This window comes from Zophobas morio, unplaced genomic scaffold, assembly GCF_036711695.1.
Source record: "Zophobas morio isolate AGI-343-1 ecotype UQ-CSIRO unplaced genomic scaffold, CSIRO_AGI_Zmor_V1 ptg000194l, whole genome shotgun sequence".
Classification (NCBI taxonomy): Eukaryota; Metazoa; Arthropoda; class Insecta; order Coleoptera; family Tenebrionidae; genus Zophobas; species Zophobas morio.
In genome coordinates, this window is record NW_026972298.1 from 93,373 (window position 1) to 108,806 (window position 15,434).

At 30.4% G+C, this 15,434-nt stretch overlaps 1 long non-coding RNA gene across 1 annotated transcript; it reads right to left on the minus strand.

Moving 5' to 3' along the window:
- Nucleotides 1–5,308: 5,308 nt before the first annotated feature.
- LOC135145846 (uncharacterized) lies at nucleotides 5,309–5,573 on the minus strand. Its single transcript, XR_010283579.1, has 3 exons — nucleotides 5,548–5,573; nucleotides 5,419–5,469; nucleotides 5,309–5,363 (listed from the first exon to the last, which is right to left on the minus strand). It is a non-coding gene; the product is annotated as an uncharacterized LOC135145846 (long non-coding RNA).
- Nucleotides 5,574–15,434: the final 9,861 nt, after the last annotated feature.

Consider the following 15,434-nt stretch of genomic DNA (forward strand, 5'->3'; position numbering starts at 1 on the left):
AAGCGTGACAAGCAAATTAACTATAATAATTTACATATTTAATGCTATTATGTTTACAGCTACCTAATCAACCTCAAGTTTAAATCACAAATCCGTCCTATAAGGAGAATAATTTTAAAAAATATAGTATAGGATCAGAGTAAAAAATTGGTATTTTATTGTCGGTATATATATTGCTCAATTTCATTTAATAAAACATCGAGTATAAATATTAATATAAATCGAAAAATTATTTTATTTTGTCAAGAATCTAAATTCAAGCAACTTGGAAGAAAATATGGTATACACACAACAATCAAAGTTTGTACTCGTTCTATATATACAACACTCATACCTCCTACTAACACTGATGACAACAGCGAATAATATAAAAGCACTGTAGGTTTCTTAAAAAATATAGTAGATAGCCGGATATAGCTTATTTGTATACCTCTCAAATGTAATAAACGATCTCATTATAACGCTTGCCACGCAGTTGACAAAATAAAATGAATGTTGCAACAGCTTATTTCTCTATGTACTTAATGGACCCCCATAAACTTTTTATACATACAAATTTAAAAATTCTTCTCTAAAATGCTCATGGATTGTGACAAAATGAGAAATTTTCGTGAGTTCATTGAAAGAAAGATTATTGCCCTAGTAAAGGAGGCTCATCTAAACAAATGTCATAGATTAATACTATAAAATTACTGCACATACTGCAAATAATAAAAGCAGAAGCAAAGGAATGTCCCTTTTTATGAAGAAGTGCATTCCTCATCTGAGCTGAACTATAACTTCGAGGATGGCATCATTCGAGCTGTTCTAGTATTTATATACATTGTCGCCCACGGAAAAACCGACATAACTGCAGTATGTAAGCTCCATGATAAGAATTTAATTTGTACCGCATTTGATTTATTATTTGAAAATGCCTGCCTCAGCTATTGCCGCTGGTGAAACATCCCACTTGGAATAGTAAAAAGATAATCCCAATGAATGTTTTTAGAAGTAAGGTTTCAGGAATTTTTTAGCTGAAGTTGGGCTCTCAGAGTCTTCAAGTTATTTAACTAGACACCCATCGGATGTATTAGATTTGTCAGTACTAGAAAATATACTAATTGAATAAAATTTAACTAACTATTACGAAGTACGGTTAGATCATAGCCAGATGGTTTTTTGAATTGTTAACGGTTCCGATGGAATTTAAACGACCTCCTGATTGCATTGTGGCGATTACGAAAGAACTATATATAATCAAAGTTTAGATCAATGTAATTTTAATAAAGTAGAAGAGTTGTTAAACAGCATTTTAAGATGGAAAACGCTATAAAGGATGCTCTGAACAGTAATTAAAAAGTACTCAAGAATTCCCAATTAAATAAATGTTCCCTTTGATAGAAAAATTGCTGATTGCGAAGAGGCGCTGCGTAGTTGAAAAAGAAGGTATTATAGAACTTTTGACCACAAAATAAAAACACCCTTTTTCGACTTTTTCTTTAAGCCTTACTAAAGTACTAGCGGACCTTTTATAATTCTATTAGGGAGGACAAAATTGACTTTGTGCAACATCAAAAAATTTTTGGCCTCTTGTCAAATCTTTGTTGACCAAAGGATATCCATTTCCATCTTTATGACTCGGGGGACAACATCAAATCTGCGAGTAAAGAAAAAGCAACTGCATCTGCTATATATCAAGCAGAATTGCACAAACTTATATTCGAAGAAAACGAAAACGATAAAAAAATTATGAAGTTTGTCGAAGAGTTATTAAAGAGGAGTGTAACACCTTAATATTAAGCCTGGAAGAAATAGATGGCACTAAAGTGGACCTTAATAACAGTAAAGCTGCTGGAGGGGCTAACATATTGAACATGTTAAAATTATTAAAAAGACCCCGGTTGGTGTGAATTACTAGTATAATTAATTAGACTCTCACTTTGGGTTGTTTAATAGCTAGATCGCCGTACTGCTTTCCAAGGCACTCCATAACCTGAAATTAGTAATTATCGCCCCATTAGACTGTTCTCATTTCTAGGAAAAATTTATAGACTCGAAGAATTTGTACTTTAAAAAAATGTACTACCTCCTGAGCGCTATGGCTCTATAGACAAACATTTTACGGCACTGTATATATTAAGTATAGTTAAAGAAGTTACCAAAGACTTTAATTTAAAAAAGCAACGGGCCACGTATTTCTTGTCATAAAATAGTCCTTTGATATCGTGTGGCATGGCGGCCTTTTGTACAAACTTTATCTTTTTAACTGCTCTCTGGCTATGATTAAGCTTACTGAAATTTTTTTTAAAATTTTTTTTGCATGAAATGAATGGAATAGTGCATCAAGGCTCCTCTTTGTCTCCTTAACTTATATCTACTTACATAGCAGAACTTCCAACCATCAAAGAGGCAAGCATTGCTTTTTTTACAGATAATGTGGTTTTATATTCCATTTTTAAATCTTCATTACTTTGCCCTCGCCTATATATTTCAGTCAATAAGGTCTGTGTATGGCACGATAATTGAAGGTTAAAAATTAACGTAAAGAAGATCAGATGTCCTTTTGTCTCTAAACGAAAAAAAACGGCTTTAAAATTTTTTTTGCTACAGGGTGCTGAGCTTCCTTGGAGTTCCAAGGCAAAAATATCTCTGGGTGATAAAGGTGAACTGACATGGGCAAAATATATAGATTATATACGATAGAAAGTCAAAAGGCTGACTGCAGCACTATATTCTTGACTTAATCGAAAGAGAAAAATAAAATTTTAAAAAAGGAGGTATCACTGTATAAAGCGAAAATTCTTTCTACTATAATCTATGCTTCCACTGCATTGGGTTACTGCCCCTCTAGACCCTTCGAGCAACTTCAAAAGTTTTAAAATAAGCTGGTGCCAATGTTCACTAATGCCTCATGATATATTACGAATGTTTAACCTCATAGGATTTAAATATTGAACCTATTAGAGTACATAAGGCGTTGTCCATAACTATTTTTAATAGGGTTAGTGAACATAGCAACCCCTTGGTAATATCTTCAGCTATATATTATAAAATTGAAGAACACTAAGTATTTTAAACCTAGGACTAGCCCTAGCGTAAAAATTTCAATCTGAGTAGGCAACTCGATGAAAGCAGTAAAAATAAGTATACTGTCTGCGTATTAATGGTATGCTTCCGCTTGTTGGAACACTTCATGATTACGGATTCTCCATGATTACGTAAGGCTCAGTTACATCGTGACTGCAAGATGAAAACTATCAAGACTTTGATTATACAAATTCTGTATCGCTATGAAGAATACAGGGGCATATCAATAGTTTTAAACCTCTGCTGTTAGTTATAACCAGATTGGTATTATAGGTATAAAAGAGCCGAACACCATTAAAATAGATTGGTAAGAAACATGCAAAAGGAATAATAGAATAAAGCTCGAGAACTAAATTTATTGCAAAAGCTTCGTGGAATTTATACTAAAAAATTATTTTAGGAGTCAGTTAAAATTATTAACCTAAATGAAATGCTTTTTTCCTTTAACTAAATTAGTTTTAAGGAATTACCTTTTATAGTAATCTTCTGTCATACTAAATGAAAACGGATTCGAAGAACTTATCAAGGAAAATTAAAAAAAAATTCTTTAAATTTTAAGATGAATTTAACCTGTTTTACTGTGCAATATCTTTTTGGAATCTAAATATATTATATATTTAATTTACATCCAGTTAAAAGTAAACTATAAATTTCTAGTCTCAATATTTCACCTTACGGAAGCTTAATTTCTAGATTCTTTTAACTGAATAATTATATATATGTTAAAACTTTATTGAATAAAGATCAGGAGGAAATGCTAGACTTCTTATCTTTCTTTTTTTATATTTTACATTTTTGTATTTTTTATTCTTTATTTTTTTAAATTTTTTTTATTTATTCTTTACATCTGTTCTATTTTTTCCTAATTTTAAACCCTGATAGAATTGATCAAATTTGGTATTCCCACCAATCAGAATCCCTTTTTTTATATTCTTAATTTTAAGACCACAACCTTTGAATCCCGATTTAGCGCCCTGATATATTTTAGGTTTATTTCAATTTACAATTTATTTTTTTAAATGATAAATTATCCACACATAATAGCGGTAGGGTACATATAAACTGTTATTGCAATATGCTTAAGTCAACCTAAATATTATTATACTTTAGAGCTAACATATAATAGTATATTTTAATATCATATTATATACACTGAACTTATCTACTTATTTAATTCTACATTAATTGATCTTGATATATTTAAATATAACACACTTTTTTTGGGTTGTTATTTACTTCTATCTTTTCATAACCTGCCCATGGGCTGGTACGCAAAATTAATGTTAGTTACTCTAAGATAACGAGTGCTCATACCACGTTGTACATATACCATGTGTTATTATATCACATGTACCAGGCTTATAGTATGTTTCCATTTAATTAGGTACCACGTGTCACAGCTTGTGTTTCTATATTTGTCCCACATTTTGTACATTTTCTATTTCTTCCCTGAAGGTATAAATACTTTTTTTTTTAAGGCAATGAATCGATCGCTCCTACTCCAGAGGGACTGGACTCCTTCTTTACTTCTCCTTTAATTTTTTAGAGGGAATATGGATTAAAAGCAGTTACGATTTGCTATGCGGTCGACGGTAGAATGTCATCTGTTGAGAGAATGGTAGGGTAAATAAGACAAATTCCACCCACCTGAGGGTATGCGCTCTGCGTTTTAATTAATTTTAACTGATAGATTTATAATATATCAAGACTATTTTTTAAAAATTATATATATAATATATTCATTAACCTTAATTAACAACGAGATTTTAGTTCTTTTGTTTTTTGGCTTCCTCTTAGCCTATCGGGCTGTAGAGAAGTTTTTTCTTTATTGCCCAGAGGACAAGTTAATACATTGGACTGCCTTATAGGGTCAAACAGAATGTCAGTAACTGTCTACAGGATAGTTTATTAGGAGCTTAACGTTATTAAAGAACCTAAAAGCTCAAAAGAAAATTTTAAACATTCATCAATCAACAAATAAATAATCGTCCACCTTTTTAATAGTTCCCTGCTTTCTTAAAAAAAGATCTGCAGAATTTGTGAAATATTAACGGTTTTAATAACAGTCAAATTTTCTTTATATTGATACTAAAGAATTAAGTTTTTATGAAATTTAAAAAAGTATTTAATTTTACTAATTAATGTGATCAACAATTTTATTGATATATTAAATAGAATAATTTTTTTAATTTTAAATCTCCTAACAATTACAATAATAATAATTAAAGCGACTGTATACGTCTTCATTAATAGCCCAGTATAATAGAAAATTGGTCGTCCTCAATAAGGTTTTCCTTATCATTAATAAATTTAAAACATCACAGTATTCTTAAAAGTTATATAATTTACTTTCGTCATATTTAAGGAAGACGAAAGTTTGCAGGCCAAAACGTGTTTACACTAATATTAAAGCTTATAAATTAATAACTTTTAAACTTTCAATAAATAAACAAAATATTATCTATATAAAGTCCTTACATGAAGAGTTTTCCGTTCAAGGACTGGAGAAGGAATATAAATAAATATATAAAAATTTAATAAGCAATTATCATTTTTTTTTTAAAAAAATAATAATATAATATTTATTTATAATATTTCATTCATATTAAGAACAAAAATGAATAACTTAACTTTTTTTTTAAAAAAAAAGATTTGAAATTTTGCTAAACTTTTTTTAATACTTTTTTATTGCGATAATAAACAAAAAAAAAAAAATAAAGTTAATTTAATTTTTAATGCAATAATTTTCTCGGGAATTTTTTTATTTTTTTTCTGTTATTTATTTTAATTTTTTACTTATTAAAAAGTAAAAGTTCTTTTTTCAAAAATTATTTATTACTTTTATTATATACTTTTACTCTATTACTTTTTTTTTTAGATATTTAATAATTTATATGGCTAAAGGCGTGAGTTATCAACCTGATTCAAGAAAAGTATCGCATTCACAAAAGTTGCAATCAGGAAGACAAAGTAATAATCGAGAATCTTTTACCTACAAAAATAAAAACAAATTTTTTATTAATAAATATTATAAATAAATTGAAAATTCATAACTTTAAGTTAATATTTTTTTAAAAATTTACAAAACTTTTTTATTAGTTTTAAATTTTCAAAAATTTTTTTTTGCAAATATAAAAAGTTTTATTAAAAAATTTAATGAATTTTTTAGTAGCTCGAGTTTTTTGCAGATGATAAAAAACACTATATATGTACTTTATTGCTCTGTAAAATTTTATATATAAAAAACACACTAAACAAAGCTGGGCGTTAGAAGTTTTTTACAAAAATAATAAACAACACTTAATATATATATGAATTGGTATAATAAATTATATCGTGATCATCACAATGACCATTTTTTAAGAAATTATAATAATTATTTTTATATAATAAATTAAAATTTTTATGTTATTCAATATTGTGTAGAATAAATTTCATTGTAATAACAATTTTTATTATAAATAACTTTAAAGTTTATTATATCCTTATATAATAACAACGTAATAACTTTTTTATAAAAAAGTTAAACTTTGAATCTTTAAATTTAGAGATATTTTTTATTATATATATATTCGTAATAACTATTTATATTTAATAAGTTTAAACTATAAATCTAACAATATTATATATAAATATCATCATAAACAATAAGTTTAAACTTTAAATCATAGGAATAACAATTTTTATAATAAATTTAAAGTCTTTTTTTTCCAATGCATAATATCGTAATAATTACTATTTTTATAATGAAATTAAACTTTTTACTTTAAAATTAAATTAAAAAATATGAAAAAATTATTAATAATATTATATACAAATAAATAGTACGAAAAAAGAATTATTTTTAATAACTATTATTATTTTAAATAAAAATCTCTAAATTTTTTAAAAACAAAGTTAAGATCATTTTTTATTATATACAAGAATCATCATCAAAACCGAACCTTTTACTATTACAAATAATATTTTTTTATTGCTAAATTATCTATATAATAAACAACTTTTTAATAAATCTACATTTTTTAGTTCGAGTTAAATTTTTTTTAAAATTATAAATTTTCTGATAAAAATTCAACCACTAAAGAATTATAAATAGGCTTTTAATTTAAGAAAAGGCCATAAAAGAAATATTTTAATAATTTCCCCAAAAGATTATAAATTTAATTTTACTTTTTACAAATAAATTATTTTTCTACTTTTCCAAGTATAAGGGAAAAGCACACCTAAAAAAGTTTAATTATTTTATTATTATTATTATTAATTTTAATATGTAAATTTTTATTAAACTTTTAAACTTTTATTAATTCATAATTAAAAATAATAAACGAAAGCGAAAATGATTATTAATAAGCTTTATTACCCCAAAGGATTATAATAATTTATTTGAAATTTTACTTTTACTTTGCGCTATTGTATAATAATTTATAACTTTTCTAATATAGTTAATAACAATGTCAGTATTACTCCGCAGTTTGTTAACTATTTATAACTTTATTAAATAGGAAAAATTATTAATTTATAAATTTTTTATAATAATAATCCTTTCAAAGGTAAATATTACTTTAACATGAAAAAAAGTAAATTATAATAAATAAGAGAAAAATTTTAAAAAGTTTCAAAATAAATAATATAATTTTTTCTTAGCTAAAAATTTTTACTATTTTACAAAAAAATTTACTTCAAATTTTTTTTTAAACATTTGAAATTTTCTTATTTACATAAATTTCTAAAAAAATAACTATCAATGTAATATTTAATAAAACGTAAATAATAAAGATCAAAAATCATTAGAATAGATTGTTCGTAAATTTCCTGTTAAAATTTATAACTATAAATTAGGAATATTAATATAAAATTTAGATTATGACTTAAAAAAAAATATACAAATAAATAAAATTATCAAAACAAAAAAAATCAATAAATAAATTTATTAGGCGCACTTGAAAAAATTGTCTTTTACTTATAAGCGCTCGATAAACAAAGACTTTTTTTCTTTCAACGAGATCAAAAGCTTCAACAAGTTTTTCACGGTGGATTGAATAAAGCCTAATAATAAAAAAATTAAGATAAAATATTAAAAAATTGTTTTTCTGAAATTTATCAAAAATTTTGACTAAGTTAACCGAAAGAGTGATGCAGGCAGAGACTTAGTCTTCTGAAATTCTTGCAAAAAGTTAATATCTTTAGTTTTCTAAAAGGATGAATATTTAAATATTTAAATTATAAATGTTTAATAGCTAAAAATAAAAGTTAAGCGGATTAATCTTAAATGAAACAAATTTTAATATAGTTATAAGTAATTACAAAGATAAATCGTCTTACATATTATTAAATATTAAAATATTGTTTTGATTCATATAAATAGTTTATGCAAATTTAATTTCAACCATAAAGCAAGAGGAAGTGTTTTATTAAAAATACTAAATAATAAATAAATTTTCTATCAACTTATTTATAATGTAAAGTATTAAAAAAGATAAATTTTTGAATAAATTTATAGAATAGAAAATTACTTCTACCTCTTCTTGAACGCCTACATCCTCTTTAAGTTCATCAAACCACTTATCACTTATATCTTTGAGACTTAAGCCTTCCATTGATTTTTTTATTCTGTTTAATTTCCATTTAATAATGAAAATTCTTTAAATTTTTTTTAAACAATATTGATTATCTAAATTTTAACTATGCGTTCCTTACGCTTCTGAGGTAACTTTTTAGTTTTTAAAAAAACTGTTTGACCCTCTAATTCTACTCTACAGGAGTAAACCCTCGTTAGCATATACGTCTATTAGTATAGCCAACTAACGTAAATATCTTAACGCTCGAAAATATCTTAAATAGCTCTTTTTTATGTACACTCTTGTAAAATTCTATATAAATTTCTATTTGTTTATAATTTAAAAATTTGATAAACTTCAAAAAAATATTTGCCGGTAACTAAAGGCGCCCCTAAGATGTCCAGATCCAGTTATTCGCCTTATCTCAGAATACACCAAGTACGAACCCTAAAAAATTTGCATGTACACACTTTGCAAGTAAAAACTTTACCTTATTTATTAATGCTTTTTAAAAAGATAACAAGTAAATTTTTTTTATAAATATATTAGTAAATTTGTTCATATATTAGAGGAAACACAAAAATAGGCTTATAAGCAGTTGTAAAGTTTTTTATACTCAAAAGATAAAGCAAAGTTATTCAGAGTAGGAACCCTTGCAGGCGTTGTTACATATTAATAGTGTTTAAATATTTATAGGGTTTCAACTAAAGTCTGTCAATAAGGTTTTTCTTCCAGTAGTTAGGAGGTTTTTCTTTAAACCGAATCTATGCGATCCTTCTTTAATTGCTGGATCATAGAGAGGAAACAAGCAAGAGGAAAACACCCAGCGAACAGTCACAGGCAAAAAAACCGAGCTAAAAGAGAAAAACTCTGATTTTTTTTTTTTATGCCTCAGTGGAGGTCCATGGGGGTCTTTGGCTGCTTAATCCTATTCCACCAGCAGCATGGGTACTTGGGGGCGAGTGCCTGCCAACGCCCGCTCTTCTTAGAGCTATCATGACATCCCGAAGACTGAGAAAGCGGGAAATATCGAGTCCAGGCTCCCGCCATTCGGCCTAGTGTGGTGGAAAACCGCTAAAAACCACCACCAGGAGAGGCGGCCTTAGGCAACACAAGACCCGAGGTCACCTGGAGACATTGCCAGCGCCACTGCTTGCCAGGCCTCCCCGAGTATGAGCTCCTCTCGGAAAGGGAGATAACCGTTCCTCTGCTATTTTTTTATTATTATTAATGATATTTCTCTGTGCTCGATCGTGTCGTAAAAGAAAACCCCGAATTTACGAGTACTCAACAGGGTGATAGCGAACAAATTGGTTTTAAGCTCGTGCTAAAGCAACTCCGCGGTCGGCGGCGATGGCGTGCACTAGCGCAGATTTCGTGCTTGACCTCGTCTGTCAGTAATCGATTGGTGCGCTGACTGAGCCGATCATAGGTGGCGAGAGCATTGCATCGAAAAACGTTAACCCAGGGGCTCAATGCAGGGGTCATTACGTAAGGAATCGTTGCGAACAAACCACGGCGCACCTGTCATAGAGCGTAAAAGCTTGTTTTGTCTCACTTGAAGCGAAGAGACTATTGCCAATGAGTCGTAGGTCCAGGCAGCAGACGCGTATTTAATGATCAGTCGAATGCACAGAAAATACAAGGGTCGTTTTTTGTGCAGCGAGAGTTTGCTTCGAGCACAAAGTGAAGAGTAAAGGGTTTGAACCGCCACCTTGACCATGCGATATAGTTTGGTGCGGCCATTACAAGGGCTTATTGTCAATAATGACTCCCTGGTATTTCGCCTGAGGACGCCAAGGGATTACCTTTTTTAAAGGTCAGCGACGGTAGTAGTGAAGTGAACCTCTTTGTGATAAAGGGGTTTTGTTCTTTTCAGCAAAAGCTATTTTTATTGTTAAAGCTTCGTGATATTTATACTTAAAAAATGGATTCGAAGAATTAGTTCAAATTCAGTTTCTATTTATTAAAATAAACCCTTCTTAAAATTTTTTCTTACCAAGTAGAAAGGGTTCGAAGGCCGTCGAAGGCCAATCATTACCAGTATCATGCTTAATGAAAATCCTTACTTTTTGTTTAATTAATAAATATTCGTGGTTATTTTCTAGTTACAAGGAACTTATTTAAGTTTTCTTTCGTGCTTCTCTACCTTTTTACCTATATTAGCCCCTTTTTTTAGGTTTTGGTAGCTGATACTCTTCTCTACATTGAAAAAAGTATTTATATTAACTTCATAATGCGCCCTACAACGTGCGAGACAGTCAAGTTCAGTATTGAAGTTATTAGTGAAAAACGCTCTTTACCAATACTTTATTGTTCTGTAAATCAAAGTCACAAATTACATTAAGCTCTTTCTTCACTAAACTATTATTTATATTAACTTGTTGCAACTGAGAGCGGTTTTTCTCAATATAAAGTTTTTTTTTTCAGAAAAAAAAAAATCAACCATTTTTGTATCTAAAGAATTATTCTCGTTGTCCATAAAGCTCTCCACTTCTTCGTAACCTTCAGTTGCTTCTAAATTGCCATCACTTATTAAAATTTCTCATTTTCTTAGAAATTTGTGGTTCGAGGTAGCTCCATATAAACTTCGTGTGCTTCAAACAAAAAGGCTTCCTCTTTTACGAAACTCCTCTTTTCCTCCGATCTTTAAAACAAATTTGTTTCACAATTCTTATAAAGTTGCATGTAGGTCAGTCAATATGCTGTGCCATAAGTATAGTAAAGGGCGCAGTTTATTGCAATTTTCAATAAGTTCGCCCCATGACAGTTGTTTACTTCATTCACCTTCATTACAACTTTCGCTGCAATATTCTCCTTCTCTCTGATAACTCACCTAACGAAAAAGTACAAACTTGGATGCATGCCAATTTATTAGCGCCTTCAAAGCGTCTGCGTTTTCCTTTTTATCGTAAAACTCTGGGATGTGTGAAGCTTCTAATGCGCTTTTTCTATTTAAGTAATCTTCAACCTGAAATACCCACTAGCAAAGCGTTCAAGACTCTTCAATTTTCCTTTAATGTTATACCCATCAATTTTCGGTTATTAAAAATATTCGAGTAAATGTTTACGAATAACTATAGACAAGACTTCAAGTTATAACTAAATATATGAAATTAACAAAAAACATATTATTACCTTTTTTTTAAATTAATCTAACGACAAAAATAGTTATTATAACTATCTATTAGTTAAATAAATTATTACCATATTGTTATTTAGTTATTAATAAACGATTTTAACAACTAATTTCACACTATTTTACTAATATAAAGTAACTCTTATTCGGTAGAGCAACGAACACTTAATCTATTATAATAAAGTTTTCTAACCTCTCAAAATTAATCGCAACTTTAAAGGGGATGCCCTAAGTTGGGTGCTTTTAATTTATTATAAGGATACACATCCGACAGTTGGCATTGTTCTTTCGTGGTATCACTAGAACGATAATAATTAGTAAGTAATAATAAAATATTAATTAAAAAGCTAACAATATTCCTGTAACAAAAAGTTTTGTCCCTCTTGGATATCCGTATTAAAATCTATACCGTTGAAAACGCTAATATCGTTTAAAACTTGGTTTCTTGTGAGAGTTGCAGTCCTTACAGACCATTAGCAAATCTTTTGCAAGCATTTCCTTCATTGATTACTTTAGTTGCTAACTTTTTTCATTTCTCAAATATTACCTTTTTAATCTGCTTCCTATCGAAGTAAATTTTAAGCGTGACTTATATTATTGTTTTATTTACAACAGCATCATATTTATTCGTTCATGTTCAAAACATAAATTTATTAAGGTACTACGATTAGCATACAATTTAGTTGACACCGAATTAAATTGGTATATTTTAATTAATCACGTTGTGTTTAATTTATTAATATTTTTTGGGAGTAGATATATAAAATTTTACGATCTACAAATCAGAGTCCGTGCCTTCGATTTGAAGAGGGCGCCGTCTTTCTTAGTCTCAAGGAACCGTTTGAACGAATTTGGCACAAGGACATGCTTTATAAATTACACGCCATAGCCCTTCCTCCTGTCCATTCTGACGTGACCAAGCTTACCTTAAGGACTGTGCCTTTGATATATAAATGGGTCGGCGATGCGACTCACCCTTAATTCCACCACGCCGGAGTCCCAAAGGATTTCTTTTATCATCCTTACTCTTAGCACTTAATCTACGCGACACACGCGGATTGTCATATGCGGATGAATCGGTGATTTACTCCTCGTCAAAGTCACCTGCCCTATTGGGCCAGCATCTGCAATACTACCTATGGACGTTTGCCAACTTGTGTCGTCGTAGGAAAAATTACTATTAATGCAAAAAATAGCAAAAGAAGAGCACACCACAACCGCCTCTGACCTTAGAAAAAAGGTAATCCCTTGGCGTCCTCAGGCGAAATACCAGGGAGTCATTATTGACAATAAGCCCTTGTAATGGCCGCACCAAACTATATCGCGTGGTCAAGGTGGCGGTTCAAACCCTTTACTCTTCACTTTGTGCTCGAAGCAAACTCTCGCTGCACAAAAAACGACCCTTGTATTTTCTGTGCATTCGACTGATCATTAAATACGCGTCTACTGCCTGGACCTACGACTCATTGGCAATAGTCTCTTCGCTTCAAGTGAGACAAAACAAGCTTTTACGCTCTATGACAGGTGCGCCGTGGTTTGTTCGCAACGATTCCTTACGTAATGACCCCTGCATTGAGCCCCTGGGTTAACGTTTTTCGATGCAATGCTCTCGCCACCTATGATCGGCTCAGTCAGCGCACCAATCGATTACTGACAGACGAGGTCAAGCACGAAATCTGCGCTAGTGCACGCCATCGCCGCCGATCGCGGAGTTGCTTTAGCACGAGCTTAAAGCTAGACTTTATCGCTCTGTCGAACCGCCGGGCTGGGGGTGTGTGGCCTGCGCGCCTCAACTTCTTACTTAATATTAACTAAGAAATGTAATGTATATATGGTCTGTAGTATAAGGTTAGTAGTTATAATTTACGTAGTTAAAGTTTTCTAATATGTATAAGTTTATTTTTAAATAAATCGCTATGTAAATAAGTTAAATATTTATCGCAGATTCTATTATTTTTACATATATATATTTTTCAAAAACTATTTCTTTTAAATATTACAGAGCATATATATATTATATTTTATATTTTTTTATTCTTAATTTTTTTTATTTACATTTTTCATTTATTTTCAATTCCTTTTTAAAAATATATATTTATCTTAGTACTAAATATGAGTTCTTAAGAAGAGCTTCGAGCATTGATTGCTAACTTACTGGCTATAAAAGAAGAAATCGGCAAAGAGTTAGATTCTACAAAGGTAAAATTCTTAAAATTATTAAAATCACTCAGGACTAAAATAAGTATAAAAGGCGAAAGAAACCTTTTTGATAAGGTAACTAACAATAATAATGTATTATAGCCCTACAAATTCCAGATCAACCAGATGCTTTCAAGTGGTATTAGAAGACAGCTAGACTTTAAAGATTACATAATAAGAGTCTAGTCACGGAGGGATAGCTAATATTAAGAATAATAGTAACGGTAACTTTAATCTTGTGACTAGTAGTTCCATAATAGCGTCATTAACACTATAATTGTTAGCAGCAACAGTAACAACTAAAAAAAAAATGTTATATACAATATTAAAAATAAAAGTATTAGTAGTGATAACTATAGTAATGAGTTTAATCCTGTTAATAAAAATGATAATAGCTCCAATAAGGGTAACGACAACCTGAAAGTCATTAGAGACCGAGAGAAGCCATCAAGAGTTTTACACGACACCGTTGACATAGAGATAAATAGACGTCTGACACAAGACTCTATTATTAATGAACCATCATCTACTGCGAACTTGTAAGGAGAAAGCCCCTCCTTTTAACTTTTGCGAAAAATCAAAGTGGCCCCGTTTGTACAACATTTTGCAGCCCAACGGTCCTGATCCCGAGTTCGAGAGATATTTTAGATCAACAGCTGAAGAATTCCGCGTATGTCACCCGTGGAGGCCTTAACTGGCCGGTCAGCCTACGCGATCAGAAACCCGGTTACCACCTCTGATGCTACCATTACCCCAACTATATCCTATGCTCTCAGTCTGAGAGGGAGTCCCTGTGAATAATCTAACTAACATCGATAACACTGATACAGCTACACAAAAACAACAAGAACAGCGATCGCAATCGAATCTAAGGCAGCTGCTAGCTATTTTGACGACAAATCTCTCGACCACGCACGATTCCGTGAGAGGCTTAGAATTCGTTGCAATAGCTTTTAAAATTCAAACACTTAATCACAAAAAAATAAAAATAAAGATCCGATTATATTTTGGAACGCGGAGAGTGTCCAGATGAAAAAACACGAGTTGCAAGAGTCAATGCAACGTGAAAGAATAGATATTTGTACTGTCAAAGAAGCACAACTCTCCCCTAATGTACCATTTAATATCTGCTACTTTGCGACATATCGCCAGGAACAGTTGTACACCAGTGGAAATAGCTATTCCTATTAAGCGAGTCATCCAACACCATTTAAAAGCGCTAACAGCTCTGCAAGTGATCGAGGCATTTGGTATTACCCTTATCCTGACTAGGCAGGGACCCATTACTGTAATGTCAATCTATAAACTGCCAAGTCAACCACTCACGTTGTTCGATCTTGACTTACTTTTAGTGCATGGCATCCCGGCCATTCTATGCGGTGACTTCAACTGTAAACATCCTGTGTGGAACAGCCGGGTTGCATATCGGAACGGCTACACGCTACATCTTTGAGGCTTACGCTGAGGAA